Below are 14,969 nucleotides of genomic sequence, written 5' to 3' on the forward strand. Positions count from 1 at the left end.
CTCCGAGGGCCGCTTGAGGGCTCAGGTCTTCCAGAGGCAGGATCGGCCTGCCTGCAAGTATTTCATCAGCATCTGTAAGGTGACTTTGCAGGGTATGAAACGATAGGGGATGTGAGATTTTGAAAGGTATCTGCCTCTGCCTGTACACCGAGTTTCAGGGGGAAAACACTTGTAGCTGACGTGTGGGTGCCTCGCAAGGTAAGTTGGCAACTGAGAAGATGTCGGAGCTTGCTGTCAGGTAGTTTTTTTGAGAGCCTCGGGTGGGGTCACGTTTGAGGAGGTCGTGCTTAGCTGCTAAGGGGTTGAGAATTCCAATCACCTCCATTCTGTTGGAAAAGAACCTTTGGGAGTTCACACCATAATACACATACCTAAATCTTGCTCTAGAAAGAAATTAAAAGAGAAGTTCTTAGATCTTTAGAAATAACTGTTTAGATCCTCATCCCCAGCAGCATCACGGGGAAACCCTAACAGAGGCTGTCACCTAATAAGCTTTTTTTTAAAAAAATGATTATTTATTTACTTAAGTGTAGTTGATTTATAATGTGTTCATTTGTACTGTACAGCAAAGTGATTTAGTTACACATATATATAATTATTAAATGTTCTTTTCCATTATGGTTTATCACAGGATATTGAATACAGTTCCCTGTGCTGTACAGTAGGACCTTGTTGTTTATCCATTCCATACATAAAAGCTTACATCTGCTACCCCCAACCTCCCACTCTATCCCTCCCCTAACCCCCCACCCCCTTGGCAAGTACAAGTCTCTTCTCTATGTCTGTGAATCTGTTTCTGTTTCATAGATAGGTTCACTTGTGTCATATTTTAGATTCCACACATAAGTGATGTCATATGGTGTTTGTCTTTCGCTTTCTGATTTGCTTCACTTAGTATGATAGTCTCTGGTTGCATCCATGTTGCTGCATATGGCATTATTTCGTTCCTTTATATGGCCGAGTAGTATTCCATTGTATATATGTACCACATCTTCTTTATCCATTCATCTGTTGATGGACATTTAGGTTGCTTCCATGTCCTGGCTATTGTGAATAGTGGGGCTGTGAACATAGGGGTGCATGTATTTTTTTGAATCAGAGTTGTGTCTAGATATATGCCCAGGATTGGGATTGCTGGTTCCTATGGTAGCTCTAATTTTAGTTTTCTGAGGACCCTCCTTACTATTCCCAATAGTGGCTGCCCCGATTTACATTCCCACCAACAGCGTAGGAGGGTTCCCTTTTCTCCGTGCTCTCTCCAGCATTTATTGTTTGTAGTTTTTTTTTTTTTTTTTTTTTTTTTGCGGTACACGGGCCTCTCACTCTTGTGGCCTCTCCCGTTGCGGAGCACAGGCTCCGGACGCGCAGGCTCAGCGGCCATGGCTCACGGGCCCAGCCGCTCTGCGGCATGTGGGATCCTCCCAGACCGGGGCACGAACCCTTGTCCCCTGCATCGGCAGGCGGACTCTCAACCACTGCGCCACCAGGGAAGCCCTATTGTTTGTAGTTTTTGATGATGGCCATTCTGACTGGTGTGAGGTGATACCTCATTGTAGTTTTGATTTGCGTTTCTCTAATAATTAGTGATGTTGAGCATCTTTTCACGTGCCTGTTGGCTGTCTGTATGTCTTTGGAGAAATGTCTACTTAGTAACCTGATAAGATTATTATTAGGGCTGCTGATCTTCCCTATTCTGAGTCCTTCCTAGTGTACGTGCTGCCTTTCCTGTGGATGCTTTTTCTAACCCTGAAGTTTGAAAGGGTTAGTCTGTTCTTTTTACGTAAAATTATTGCCCACTTTGCTTTGCCAGTCAATAGCATTGGCAGAAGATAGTATATCATTGTCCAGATGAAATAACTAGCTCCCAAGTTCAACTTTTAAAAAATACTTTGAAGGAGAAGAACTAGGGAGAGCTTTTAAGTTAGGAACAATCATTAATTTCTGATTGTCGTTTTTGCTCTTACTCCTTTTGTCAGAGTGATAGGAGGTATTCTCTGGTACTCTCTTGCAGCAGTGAGAGGCTTATGGGGTGTGATGCGGGTGTGAATGTTTTCTGAGAAGGAAGGATTAGAGCTCTTTTGCAAAGACGTCCTTCATTTTTTCCAGTCACAGCTCTGGTAGATGATTCTCACAACCCAAACAGCTCGTGTTGGTTGGACACTATTTTTATTTTAGGCCATTGTGCTTTGTCACTTTTTTTTTTTTTTCTTGTCCTAACAGTTGAAGAAGCTAGCCATAGCCACCCAGTAGTTTTCTTGTCAGAAAAAGGAAAATGTTTCCATTGCCTCCCTTTTGTACAATTTGGAAAAATAACCCAAAAAGGAATGAAGTGAAATTCCTTATGAGAAGGTTTCTTATCCCTTTTGATGTGGAGAATGTAGGTACTATGTGATCATTGGGAGACTAGGAATTGTAGTTATTGTGGTGCTTTAGCCAAATATTTTCTTCTGGCTTATTGTTTTGATCATATTAGGTCTTTAGGAGCATAAATTAGGGTATAAAACATACCACATCCTAATGTATATATATTTTTTAATGCCATCAAGCAATTAACTCAATCCAATTCCCATCAGACATAGACTGGGTATCCTACAATTCAACTCAATTCTGATACTGTCCACCTGGAAGGAGCGTCAGATCTCACAGGTGAAGGGCTTCAGTCCTGCAAGACTGAGCACCCCATCAACTTCAGACGCCAGTCACATATCCAGGTTGTCACCTGTGCTTCTGACCAGCCGGCTGTGGATTGGAGGTTCCCATGTCCTCTTCCTCAGGCTTGATTAATTCGCTAGGGTGGCTCACAGAACTCAGAGAAACATCTACTAGTTTGTTACAAAAGGATGTAATTCAGGAACAGAAGGAAGAGATGCATACAGCAAGGTCTGTGGGAAGGAGCTCGGAGCTTCCATGCCCTCCTGCCCTCTCCGAGTGCACCACTCTCCCCACCAACCGTGAAGCTCTCTGAACCCTGTTCTTTAGGGTTTTTAAGGAGGCTTCATTACATAGGCATGGTTGATTAAATTACCCTCCAGGCCCTCTCCCCTCCCCGGAGGTCAGGGGTAGGACTGAAAGCTCCAACCCTCTAATAACCGGGGTTGGCTCCACTGGCAACCATCTCCCATCCTTAGGGGCTTTGCAAAAGTCATTCCTTAACATAACAAAAGACACTTTAAAGCTTTCATCTCTTAGGAAATTCCCAGGGTTTTAGGAACTCTGTGTTGGAAATAGGGACAAAAAAGCAAATATATATTTCTTACCATAAATCTCAATGTGACACTCCCCTCCGCTGTTTCTGGCTTACCATAAAACAACTTACAGATACCTGGAAAATGAATGCATTTTCAAGCTTAGTCTGTTTCATTCTCAACAGAATAGAGCTCAGAAGAGCAGCGTGTATTTAATATGTGTGTTACAAGAGAATTGTGGTTGGCTCTGTTATCAGATGCAGTGATCTCAAAATTTTATTCGGCTGGGGCTGGGGCCGGGACCCACTAAATGTGAAAATGAAATATTCTTCCATAACAAAGTGAGTTAGGATCTTGGTTTCCCCGTTAGGAGAACGATATTTCAACTCTCTCAGCACGGTTTGAAATTTAAGTTTAGACAGAAAAGGGTTTTGGTGGTGCTTTCTTTGTCGAAGAGTGCCTTGTTTTAGGACAGGAGGAATGGTGACTGGGGAGATGAAGTACTGGGCCTGGCGCTCTTGACCTTCCACCCACCCTCCGGATTGGAAACCTACCAACGCAAGTCCACGTTGCAGGCATTCTCACAGGGAGGTTTCTAAATGCATGACGGTTTCCTCAGTGCATTTGTTTGAGAGTTGGAAGCTGAGGCGGGGACCAGATTCCTTCTGCTGGTGCTGCTGGCGGACAGGGTCAAGGGGATGTGAGTATTTAGAGGCAGGTGCAGTGGCCAGACTCGTTGTTCTGGGGCCTCTGTCCCCCTGCGTTGGCAGGAGAGGCTGTTGTGGCCGCAGCGCCGGCAGCATCCCGACACTTGGATCAAGGATACCTGCAGTGGTGTGTCCTTGCATGAAAAAGTCTAAGGGGGCCTTCTGTTCTGGCCTTCCGCCAGACCAGTGATGCTATAAGCACCTAATTCCCATATCAAATCACTTCCTGATTGAAATACCTGGAGTGGTTTCCATTCCTGGCCCTGGATCCTGACTGGTTGGGCTGTTGGCATAGGGAAGCAGTGGGTGGCATGGGGACAGTCCTCAACGGCAGCTCACATGTCACCATGTTTACCCACCTTCCTGGAGGCTGTTTCTGAGAGACAGAAACCCTAATTTTTGGTAAAAGTCAGGGTTATCGAGGTAAATTCATAAATAATGAAATTCACCCCTTTAAAATGCAATTTTACCACTTCTGAACTTTGATCTGTTACAACAGTTCCATCGCTTTCCAAGATTCCCTTGTGTTCCTTTGTGTTTAACTCCTCCCCTAGCCCCTGGCAAGCGCTCATCTGCTTTCTGTCCACGTAGTTTCGTCTTTTCCAGAATGCCATGTAAATGGAATCACGCAGTGTGTTCACGTGAGCCCGGCTTTCTTTGTTTAGCATAATGTGTGCTGTGTGAATTGTTGGAGGCAGTTATTAGGTGCCCGGACACCGACCCCTGGCCTGGAGGGAAAAGATGGAGAGTCAGTCCTGTTAATCCCTCTCCACTGGGGACCTGCAGCAGGGGGTCTTGAAGCCATGTCTCAGGAGTACGTCATCAGCTCCTGTCAACCCCTGGGTTGACTGTTTCACTAGAAAACTTTGCCTGGTGACTTGTCTGCATCGCAGTGGCAGTAATGCCATCAAGAGACCACATGACCTACACTCCCCAAATCTAGCAGGTTCAGAAGGACTTCTCATAATGTCCCTAAGTACTAAGGACTCGATCAACATATAAATTAGCCAGTGGGCTTTGGTTAGAAAACTGCAGAATTTAATTTTCAAGTAAGTGTGTCAAAATCCCCACTTCCCCAAGGGAGGGCATTGTTTTACAAATAAGGGAAAGAGACAGATATAAAGATTTAGCTGAATTTTGCCTCAAGAAGAATTCTCATGCTCTTGGTTGAATTGTCTGTCATCTTTAGCACTGAACTTTTGAACCACTTAACCACATATAAAGCTGTTAGTTTTGAAATCCTCTGACATTCAAGTTGAAGCCTGACCAGTGTAATCTCAACCCATTTTGATCCTTTTTATTCTTTATCTCCACAGTACATCAATGTATAGGTAGATGTTAACTGAGCATGAAGTGTCAGGCATGGGATGGTGATAGAGTTTTTCAAGATAAGGTAATATGCTGTTTTGATCCTTTGGATAATTCTTTTTTTTTTTTTTTTTTTGTGGTATGCGGGCCTCTCACTGTCGTGGCCTCTCCCGTTGCGGAGCACAGGCTCTGGACGTGCAGGCTCAGCGGCCATGGCTCATGGGCCCAGCTGCTCCGCGGCATGTGGGATCTTCCCGGACCGGGGCACGAACCCGTGTCCCCTGCATCGGCAGGCGGACTCTCAACCACTGCGCCACCAGGGAAGCCCTGGATAATTCTTTTAACACGCATTTTCAACCTTACTGATTTGTTCAAAATATTTGACATGTACTTGTTGTCAGCTGTTTGACCATGGAGTGGGTCAGCTAACACATCCCTATAATGGTTGAAAATCAATTTAGTGAATTCTGTGATAGCTCCACAAAGTTAATGGTTGCTACGTAGGAAATGTTGTCGATCACATTTGGACTTTGTAACAAGTAAGGTCGTGGGTGATATGATTAACCCCTTTCTACCCCACTTCCCACCCTGTCATTAGAGAGTTTGATTGCCTCTTCTTCCCAGATCCTGTAGGACAGATGTTTTTTCTCTTTGAGCCATGGCCTTTGAGTCACTACATCTTAGAATAGTCTTTAGGGGTCCAGTGGCCACTCCCCAAACTGGAGTGACTGACTGACTTGCCAAGAGTCACAGAACTGGCCAGTGGTAAAGGCAGGATGGACATCTAGACTTCCTTTCTCCCCAGCCAGTGCCCTTCTGTATATACCACACCATCTCCTGTGCCTAGGAGGATTCTTTCATCTGCAAATAACAGAGAACCCAACCGTTAGAAGCTCAAGCAATAACTACATTTAATTTTCTCACAGTAAGACTTCTGCCAGTGAGTGGCCGTGGGTTTGTTGCAACCACTCCCGATGGCCTCGAAGATACAGGCTCCTGGAAAATGGTATGCAGTTCCTGAAAAAAATTAAAACTAGGACTACCATATGATCCAGCAGTTCCACTTGTGTGTATTTATCCAAAAGAATTGAAATAAGGTTCTTGAGATATTGGCACCCCAGGGCTCATTGCAGCTTTGTTCCTCGTAGCCAAGAGGTGGAAACAACCTAAATGGATGAATGAATGAAGAAAATATGGTGTATGGATGATATGATAGATTGTTATTCAGCCTTAAAAAAGGAATGGACCTTTAGAAACATTATAATAAGTGAAATAAGCCAGTCATAGAAGGACAAATACTGCATGATTCCACTTACAGGAAGTATCTAAAGTTGTCAAACTGATAGAAACAGGAAGTAGAATGGTGGTGGCCGGGGCAGTGGGGAGGGGATGGGGAGTTGCTATCCAGTGAGTGGAGAGTTTCAGTTGTGCAAGATGAAGGGTTCTGGCGGTCTTCTGTGCAGCCATCTGCATGTAGCTAACACTACTGTTCTACGCACTTCCACATTTGTTAAGAGGGTAGATCTCATGTGCTTTTTATCACACAAAAAATCGATCACTTCTCTCTTAAAAAAAAAAAAAAAAGGTTTCTTCCATTCTTCTTGCTGTTGGCTTTTCATCCCCATGCTTGTCATGGTGGCAGCATGCCAGCTACAGTCCCAAGCATCACCTGCTCACAACATTCTTTTAGAACGTGGGACGAGATGAGAGCTCTTCCCAAGACGCTCTGTGTGGGAAAGGAGGTCCCCGGCACACTTTTCTTGTTATCTCATAACCAGAACTAGATCCCCCCAAGACCCAGCAACTGGGTTTCCATGACTGCTTTAGAGTTACCACAGTCACCCTCCATGGCTTTGGAGGAGGGTGCTAAATCACAGGGATCTCGAGTCCTGGGGGGACCCACATTGGGTCCCCATTAGCCTTGGGGAGTAACAGAGAGTGTGGCTGGACCCCCATACCTGCCCCAAGCAGGTTTTCTTCCTGCAGTGCTCATCTTCAGTTTCCATAGGACTTTTCTAGTGGGGAGGGAGGGATAAATTGGGAGATTGGGATTGACACATACACACTACTGTATCTAAGATAGGTAACTATTAAGGACCTACTGTATAGTACAGGGAACTCTACCCAATACTCTGTAAAGACCTATGTGGGAAAAGAATCTAAAAAAGAGTAGGTATGTGTATATGTATAGCTGATTCACTTTGCTGTACAGCAGAAAGTAGCACAACATTGTAAATCAACTACACTCCAATAAAAATTCAAAAGAATTACAGATTCCCAGATCCCAACCCAGGAAAAAAAAGGCTTTTCTAGCCCGACTGTTTCATCTCATAGAGAAACTTTTCTGAGTGTAGACCTCTCTCTGATCCCTCATTGAAGACTCCAAAATATTTAGGAAAGCACCGTGGGCATAGTAGACACTCTGTAAATATGTGATGAATGAATGGACGTGAATGATAAAGTCCATCTGTACTGTTCATAGCCTGAGGGCATCCTTCTCCCCGTCTTCATCTCTGTCCCTCTCTCTTTCCTAGGGGTAAGTCTAACCTGTTGAGTGGCAGGTGAGTTATGTATGCTGCTGTGACAAGTGATTCATTGATGGCCAGTGTCCTGGACCTCCCTAGTCAGATGGCTTTCTTACTAATTAGTCCATTTCTGGTCGTTGGCCTCGACCTATCCAACAGGTACTAGGTGGTGGTGGTGGTGATGTGTGGAACTCTTATTATAACCTTTTCAGAAGATCCACAGAGGGCATTCCATTTAGGTTCTGTCATTATGGAATGGGGAGTGTCTTTTAATCATCTGGGTTTTTTCTTCTCCTCTTCTGGCTGTTGGTTTGGAGAGAAAACTGTCCATCCACTGTGCAAATGTAGAAGAGACACCTCCTGGCTACCAGACCCTCGACACTTAGAAATCAGAAGGATCCAGGTTGTTGCTTGTGCTTGAAAATAGACTGCTCTCTCATAAGTATGCTCTGTGTTCCCAGTATAGTAAGATAGTAATTATTCATCTTCTCAGTTATTTGTTCATTCATCAAACATTCATTGCGCTACTATGTGATGGACATGGAATGGAGAACTCCTTAGTTTAGCAGATTTTCATAGCTCAGTACTGTGAGATGAATTATACACTCACCTCCCTGCAAATTCATATGTTGAAGCCCTAACCCCTAATAGGACTGTATCTGAGAGTTAGGGTCTTTAGGAGGCAATTAAGGTTAAATGAGGTCTTAAGGGTGGGGCCCTAATCCAATAAGACTGTAGCCTTGGAAGGAAGAGGGAGAGAGATCTCTCTCTCACTTTCCACCCTGTGAGGACACAGCAGAAGGCAGCCATCTGCAAACCAGGAAGAGAGCTCTCACCAGAACCCAGCCATGCTAGCCCCCTGATCCAGGACTTCCAGCCTCTAGAACTGTGAGGAAATAAACTCCTGTTGTTTAAACCACCCAGTCTATGGTATTTTGTTAGCCTGAGCTAAGATACTCAGCTTATTAACTCTGTGCATTTTTCACAATAGTTATTTTTTTATAACTTGAGATTAGAAGCAGGAGAAATGGTTTTTAGCCAAGTGATGTTTCCAGGTTAATTTGCCAGCACCATGGAGGTGCTGGTTGTCTGTGGCTGCAGGCCGTGGTAGTTAAGACGACCGTCTGTGGCATCTGGCATCATGGCATTTGGAGACATATTTCTGCGGTGTTCTCACAGGCTGTGATTGCTGAGAACAATCTCTCTTCCCATGGCTGAGAGCTCCTATCTGTCAAAAAGAGCGTTTTTCTGCCCTCTTCTCTTCTTAACAAATGGACAGCAAACATAGCCATCACACACAAACGTAAGCTCTGTGTGCATTTTTCAAGGGCTTCTTGAACTTGGTTTCTGGCCACATTAATGAGCTCTCAGAGGCACAACGGTGTCATTTCCTGTGCAGCTTTGGGAGATTCATTTCAATTTTTGCTACTTTTTTCAACGACTTGTTCTTCCCTTCATTCCTTTTCCTTTTTCCGTATCCCTTTTTGTGGGTGATAATAAAGTTTTGTTTTCTTGGCTGGTGTTGCTTTTATAAGAGCGAGGTGGAGTATAGTCATAGGTCCCCAATCACACCTGCTCAGGGGCCAGTAGGGTGTGTCTGGGGCTTCCAGTGGGTTCAACCCTAGAACAAGCCAGTCTTCGGGGAGCCTTGGGGGTGGTCACCGTGTTGCCTCCCTTTCCTCCCCTCCCCCCAGGCCACTGTGGCTTTGTGACATAAACACCCACCAGAGTGTTGGGGACACAGCCATCTTGGATTTGCCAGTTGTGAGCTGGAGCCATATGAAAAAAAATCAGCACCAGGTGGTATAATCTCTTCTATCCCTCCGCAGTCCCCGAAGGATTAAGCACTTTGAAACTGGTGAATGAAGAGGGCTTAAAGCACTGCAGTGTTTAGTATGGGTTTTCCCTCCCCCCAACCCCCTATCCTGAGTCCTCTTCTCTTTGCCCTGATATCAGTTCTTTGGCCATAGAGGGAGAAAGTCAGATCTGAAGCATTGGCGAAGAGTTGAAGAGATTGTAGCCATGTGGTAGGATAATTTTTAGTGTCCTGTTGTTTTGGGTATTTATTTTCTTCCTATCCCTGTGGCCCCAAATTTCACAACTCTGTCTGCTTTCCCCCTAGCCTGCCTCGCCCCATGGGATGCTACCAGTAGAAACGAGCTCTTCACCATCTGCCCGGCTTACATTTTTATTTGCCCACAATGAATAACTCTTCTCGAGGTGATTTATATGCTGTCTCAGATGCCGTTCACTTTCCAGAGATGTGAAGTCGATGCTCAGAGATTTATGACCTTGGGGAAAGAATGTTATGGAAGAAAAGAGGAAAATCTTTTCTCACATATACTTCGGGCTCTGCCTGAATTAATCAATGAGTTCTTGGATCCCTTTTGCAATGTGGATTGAGTTTTGTAGATGGATTATGGGGTGCGGTGCAGGGGCTGCCTCTGTGCTATATTATAATTGTAAATTTAAAATTTTTTGGTAATGGTGATAGATGAGCAGCTCAGCAGAATGGAGATGGTATGTGTATGTGTGAATGAAATTGTCTAAGTTCTGATAAAGATTTTACGCCCTCTGGATATAGAACTCAAACAACCGCCCCTCTGATACTTGAACTTACCTTACCAGCAGCTGTCTGGCTGTCCATCCTGTCCCCAGTCACCCCAGCACCAAAGCTCTCCTTGCCCCTGCAGATATTAGAGCAGCAGGGGCCAAGCAGGTAGGCTTTGTGAGGTGGCAGGTGCAGTCAAGTGTCATGTGACACCCTGTCACGACCGTCTTCTTTCTCCTCTGAGGACAACTCATAGCCATCGCTTCCCCAAATCCCCAGGTCCCTTTTCTCTGCCATTCACCATCTGCAGCCAGCTAATGAGACATCGGACTGTCCTGTGTCATTTGTGGCTCCCTTTATTAGCTACAGTAATCCCGGCAAATGACCTCATCACAAATAAGTATAAGAAGATGGGCAGAAATACAGCCATTTGGAGGAAAAGGAAACCATAACTTTTTTGGAAATGAAATTAAACCTAACTGAGAACAGTGTATCAATCCTTAAAGCCATGGAAATGTCCTTCAGATTGCCCCAAATCTCTCTTCACATTTTCCTTGATCTCATCAGAATTGCTTTCCTTGAAAAAGAATAAGAAATGTATAGAACTTGATTGTTTTATAGTTAAAGTAATACTGCAAGAGTATCAGATCTTCCTACAGCAAATGTATAGTATTTAATCCACATTCTGAGTTTGAAAGAGCTTTGTGGGTTACTCTGGAAATTCACCTACACCATGAATGACATTCTTCTTTGGAAAATGTGTTTCAGATCCCAAATATCTTCTTTTCAATGGCTTGTGTACTAAAATGCAGGGCCAGTTTGTAGTTCTGTCTTAAAAAAAAAAAAAAACATGTAATTTGGGGAGAAAACAACTCCTTTGGGGAGTGTGAGGTTTTCTTATAGTGACTGAAACCAATTTCCTGCACTGAAGTGAGAAAAGAAATGCAAGCAAGAGAAAGGGACTATTTTTATGTTTACGTGCCTTTTAATTTCATTATGATGCATTTTTAGAGCTAAAAACCTTATTTAGAATGGGATCTTACATAGAAATTCCCAGAATGAGGAAACACCTTTCTGTTTTAGATGCTGCTCTGTGAGATCAGTGGTTCTTCACTAGGTGAGTAGAAAAGTGGGGACAGATGTCATAACAATTCCTTCCTGAACCTCAACAGAAGACCTTTATAAGCATCAGAGTGCCCACCTCACAAAAGCAAGCTTTTTGTTTATATTTTTTTAGAACACAGATTCCTTAAAGAAGCAATCAGTAGAACATAAGATACAAAACAATAACAAAGACAGTGAGAGATCCTCTTTCAGGTAGTTTGGCTCTTGAGATGAGTAAAAAGGTGTTTCAAAGCTACAGGGGTATTTTGGAGAGGTGAGGTTAAATGATTGCATTTCTAGATCATAGGAATGAAGCTGATTCTCTTTCTTCTCTTGGATCTGGTCTAGAGTAGATGTCAGTTTAAGTTGTCCCTCGATGCGGGGGTTAGCATGATGTCTCTAGGGTTCCAGCTGTGGAGGCTCACAGAGTTGGTTGGACCCCAGCTCTTGGACTTACTGTCTGTGAGAACGTGGGCATGCGAATTATCAATGGTAATGATCGTAGTAATTTCCTGATGGAAATGTGATGAGAACTCGATGAGACGGTGTATTGTCAGTGTTCATCTCGGTGCCTGGCATATAGTAGGTACACAGTAGTCAGAGTCTTATTCAAATTGTCTTTGACCTGCCTCTCTTACCCCAGTCTGTAGATAGGAAGTTGGTTGAGGAAGCCCTATGAGCATTTGTTGTTAAGCTCTTCTGGGTTCCTCACGCGAGATTGATTTCTCTTATGTAGTCTTCCAAAAGAGTATTCTGGGTGTAAATGATGACAAATGTATATATTTATACGCTGGGGCCTGATTCACAAAGGGCTTCCATTAATAACTTACTCAAACTGGGCTTCTCCAGATAGAGCTGATTTAAGCATTATCAAGGCAGTTTTGTTGCAAGGTAGGTGTCTTGCCTGGCTTCTCTCTGAGGAAGTCCTAAAATCACCCAGCCAGCTGGCAGGGTGGGCCCAATCCAGTGGGCATCTCTAAGGCAGGCTGCCCAGGTGGGTTGATTTTCACAGCACACCCCAGCTTTGCCCACAAGAGGAAGTCTGGAGTGTAGAGACATAAAGGAAATATCAGGTAGGTTGTATTAGTTTCCTGTTGCTGCTGTAACAAATGGCCACAAACTTAGCCTAAAAGACACAAATTTATCCTCTTATAGTTCTGTAGATTAGAAGTGTGACGCAGGTCTCAGTGGGCTAAAGTCCAGGTGTCAGCAGAACGGCATTCCTTTCTGGAGGCTCTGGGGTGAATCCATTTCCTTGGCTTTTCCAGCTTCTGGCGGCTGCCTGCATTCCTTGGCTTGTGGCCCCTTCCTCCATCTTCAGGGCTAGGAACCTTGCATCTCTTTGACTCTGCTTCCATAGTCCTGTCTCCCTGTGATTTCTCTCTTCTGCCTTCCTCTTCCACTTTTAAGGATCCTTGTGGTTACACTGGGCCCACCCAGATAATCTAGGACAGTCTCCCTACTTTAAGCTGATTAGCACCCTGAATTCCCCATTGCCATATAGCCTAACCCAGTCACCATCCTGGGGATTAGGACCACACATCTTTGGGCTGTTATTCAGCCTACATAGCAAGTGAGTTGGTTGGCAATCACAAAGACGTTAGATAAACCATGAAAATAAAAGTGGGATGGACCTCTGACTTGAAAGAGAGCCAGTGGTTCCATTGCTCCCTTGGAGGAAAGCAGTCAGCTCAGCTGGATGTGTTGTCGGGAGGAAAGTAACTGGCTGTGCCTTTTGTCCAGAGTGAAACTTTGCCAAGCTGACTTTTCCCAGCCTGCTGCTGCTCCTCACCCCTCCATCCCCTCTGCTGCCCCCAAGAGCCTCAGTATTAAGCCAGACGTGACCCATGAGGTCGTCTCTGACAGTTCACACAGTTCAGATCTTGGCACCGGGGGGAGGAGGACCTGAAAAATTTTTGCAGAGTAATTGTCGCGTAAACACAGCATAGGACTTATAGGAAGTCAGAAGTAAAAGTCCACTCTTTCTTCCTTCCAACATACCTCCTACAGGGAGCTACTGTATCTCTTCTGGGGAGTCTGTTTGCATAGCAAACATATATACTTTAAACAGTTTTTACAACAGTGGTATCACACTATAGATAATGTGGCTCTTTAATTTACAATAGACTTTAGGTATATTGTTTGCATTCCTTTTAACAGCCACAAAGCATTCAACTCTGGGTGTATCATAACTCGTGGAATCATGTACCGTAATTTATTTAACCAGTCTCCATGAGAGACTTGTAGATAGTCCAGTTTTCTGTTACAGGTAGTGCTCGACATATATTTGGCATACTAATGCACATATGTCTTATACAGGGAAACTGTCTATCAGTGGAATTCAGGCAACGTACGTGGGAATTTAAAATTTTGCAAAGTATTACCAAATTGCCCTCCGAGATTGAGCCAAATTTATACTCTCAGCAATGTGTGAGGGCTGCTGTTTCCTGTTCTTTTGCCATTAAGAATGAATATCAAGGTCCTATTTTCTTTTCTTTTTTTTTTTTTTGCTGTACGCGGGCCTCTCACTGCCGTGGCCTCCACAGGCTCTGGACGCGCAGGCTCAGTGTCCATGGCTCACGGGCCCAGCCGCTCCGCGGCATGTGGGATCCTCCCGGACCGGGGCACGAACCCATGTCCCCTGCATCGGCAGGCGGACCCTCAACCACTGCGCCACCAGGGAAGCCCAAGGTCCTATTTTCTTACCAGTGCTTTTTAAGAAGAAAAATGGTATCTTGTTTCATTTCTATTTGTATGATTATGAATGAAGTTGAGAATATGCTTCACGTATTTATTAGCTCTTTGTATTTCTCTTGTTTTCAGTGTCTTGTTCACAGCCTTTGCACATCTTCCCATTCAGTTGGACTTTCTAATTAATGTTTTATAGGAATTCTTTTTATATTAAGCCAATTAGTCCTTCATAGTATAAGGAAAATATTTTGTCCTCTTTTTGGGTGTACTTTCCCCAGGAAGGAGCCCTTCGCTTGAATTGGTTTGAGTCAGATTCCCCTTACTTACATCCTTTCAAATGAATTTTGTGTGTTGCTGTCTAGGGCTGCCCACTGAGATGAGCCACGGTGTTGCTGTGTTTGTGGTGGCTGTTTTATAGGGAGGTATCACACTGTGGGAACGTACAGGAGCTGATATGTACACCCATCCCTCCTGGAAACATCATCGGCACGAATCAAGCATCCTCTCACTGAGAGCATTGGCTCTCCTACCCTCAGCTTCTCCCTCAGGCAGATGTCAAACTGTGTAGTGACTCATTCTCTGGTGGTTCTGGTTTGGACACTGTCTCCATCCAGGATCTAATGTTGCTGGGTTTTAAGGCAGTTTTAAGCAGGATATTTATCAAGTTGAAAAAAAAAACCCCAATAGTTTTATTTCTCAAAAATGAAGTACTTAATGTCAGAAGTTAAATTGTTTTTTCGTTTTAAAGACATTGGATTATAGCATGGTAAAATATTCAGTTAAATATCACCTACCACGGGGTATTTTCAAACTCACAAGAGGGCTGTGTTTCATCATCACCCTTTATGGATGGGATGAAGATTTATCGTTCAGGAACAGAGCATTTTTCAAATGTCTA

At 44.1% G+C, this 14,969-nt stretch overlaps 1 protein-coding gene across 9 annotated transcripts in view; it reads left to right on the forward strand.

Moving 5' to 3' along the window:
- Positions 1-14,969, forward strand: part of OSBPL10 (oxysterol binding protein like 10) — a 375,388-nt gene that overhangs the window by 310,630 nt on the left and 49,789 nt on the right. The gene's annotated exons all lie outside the window — the stretch shown is intronic.

The sequence above is a fragment of the Globicephala melas genome, chromosome 11, assembly GCF_963455315.2.
Source record: "Globicephala melas chromosome 11, mGloMel1.2, whole genome shotgun sequence".
Lineage (NCBI taxonomy): Eukaryota > Metazoa > Chordata > Mammalia > Artiodactyla > Delphinidae > Globicephala > Globicephala melas.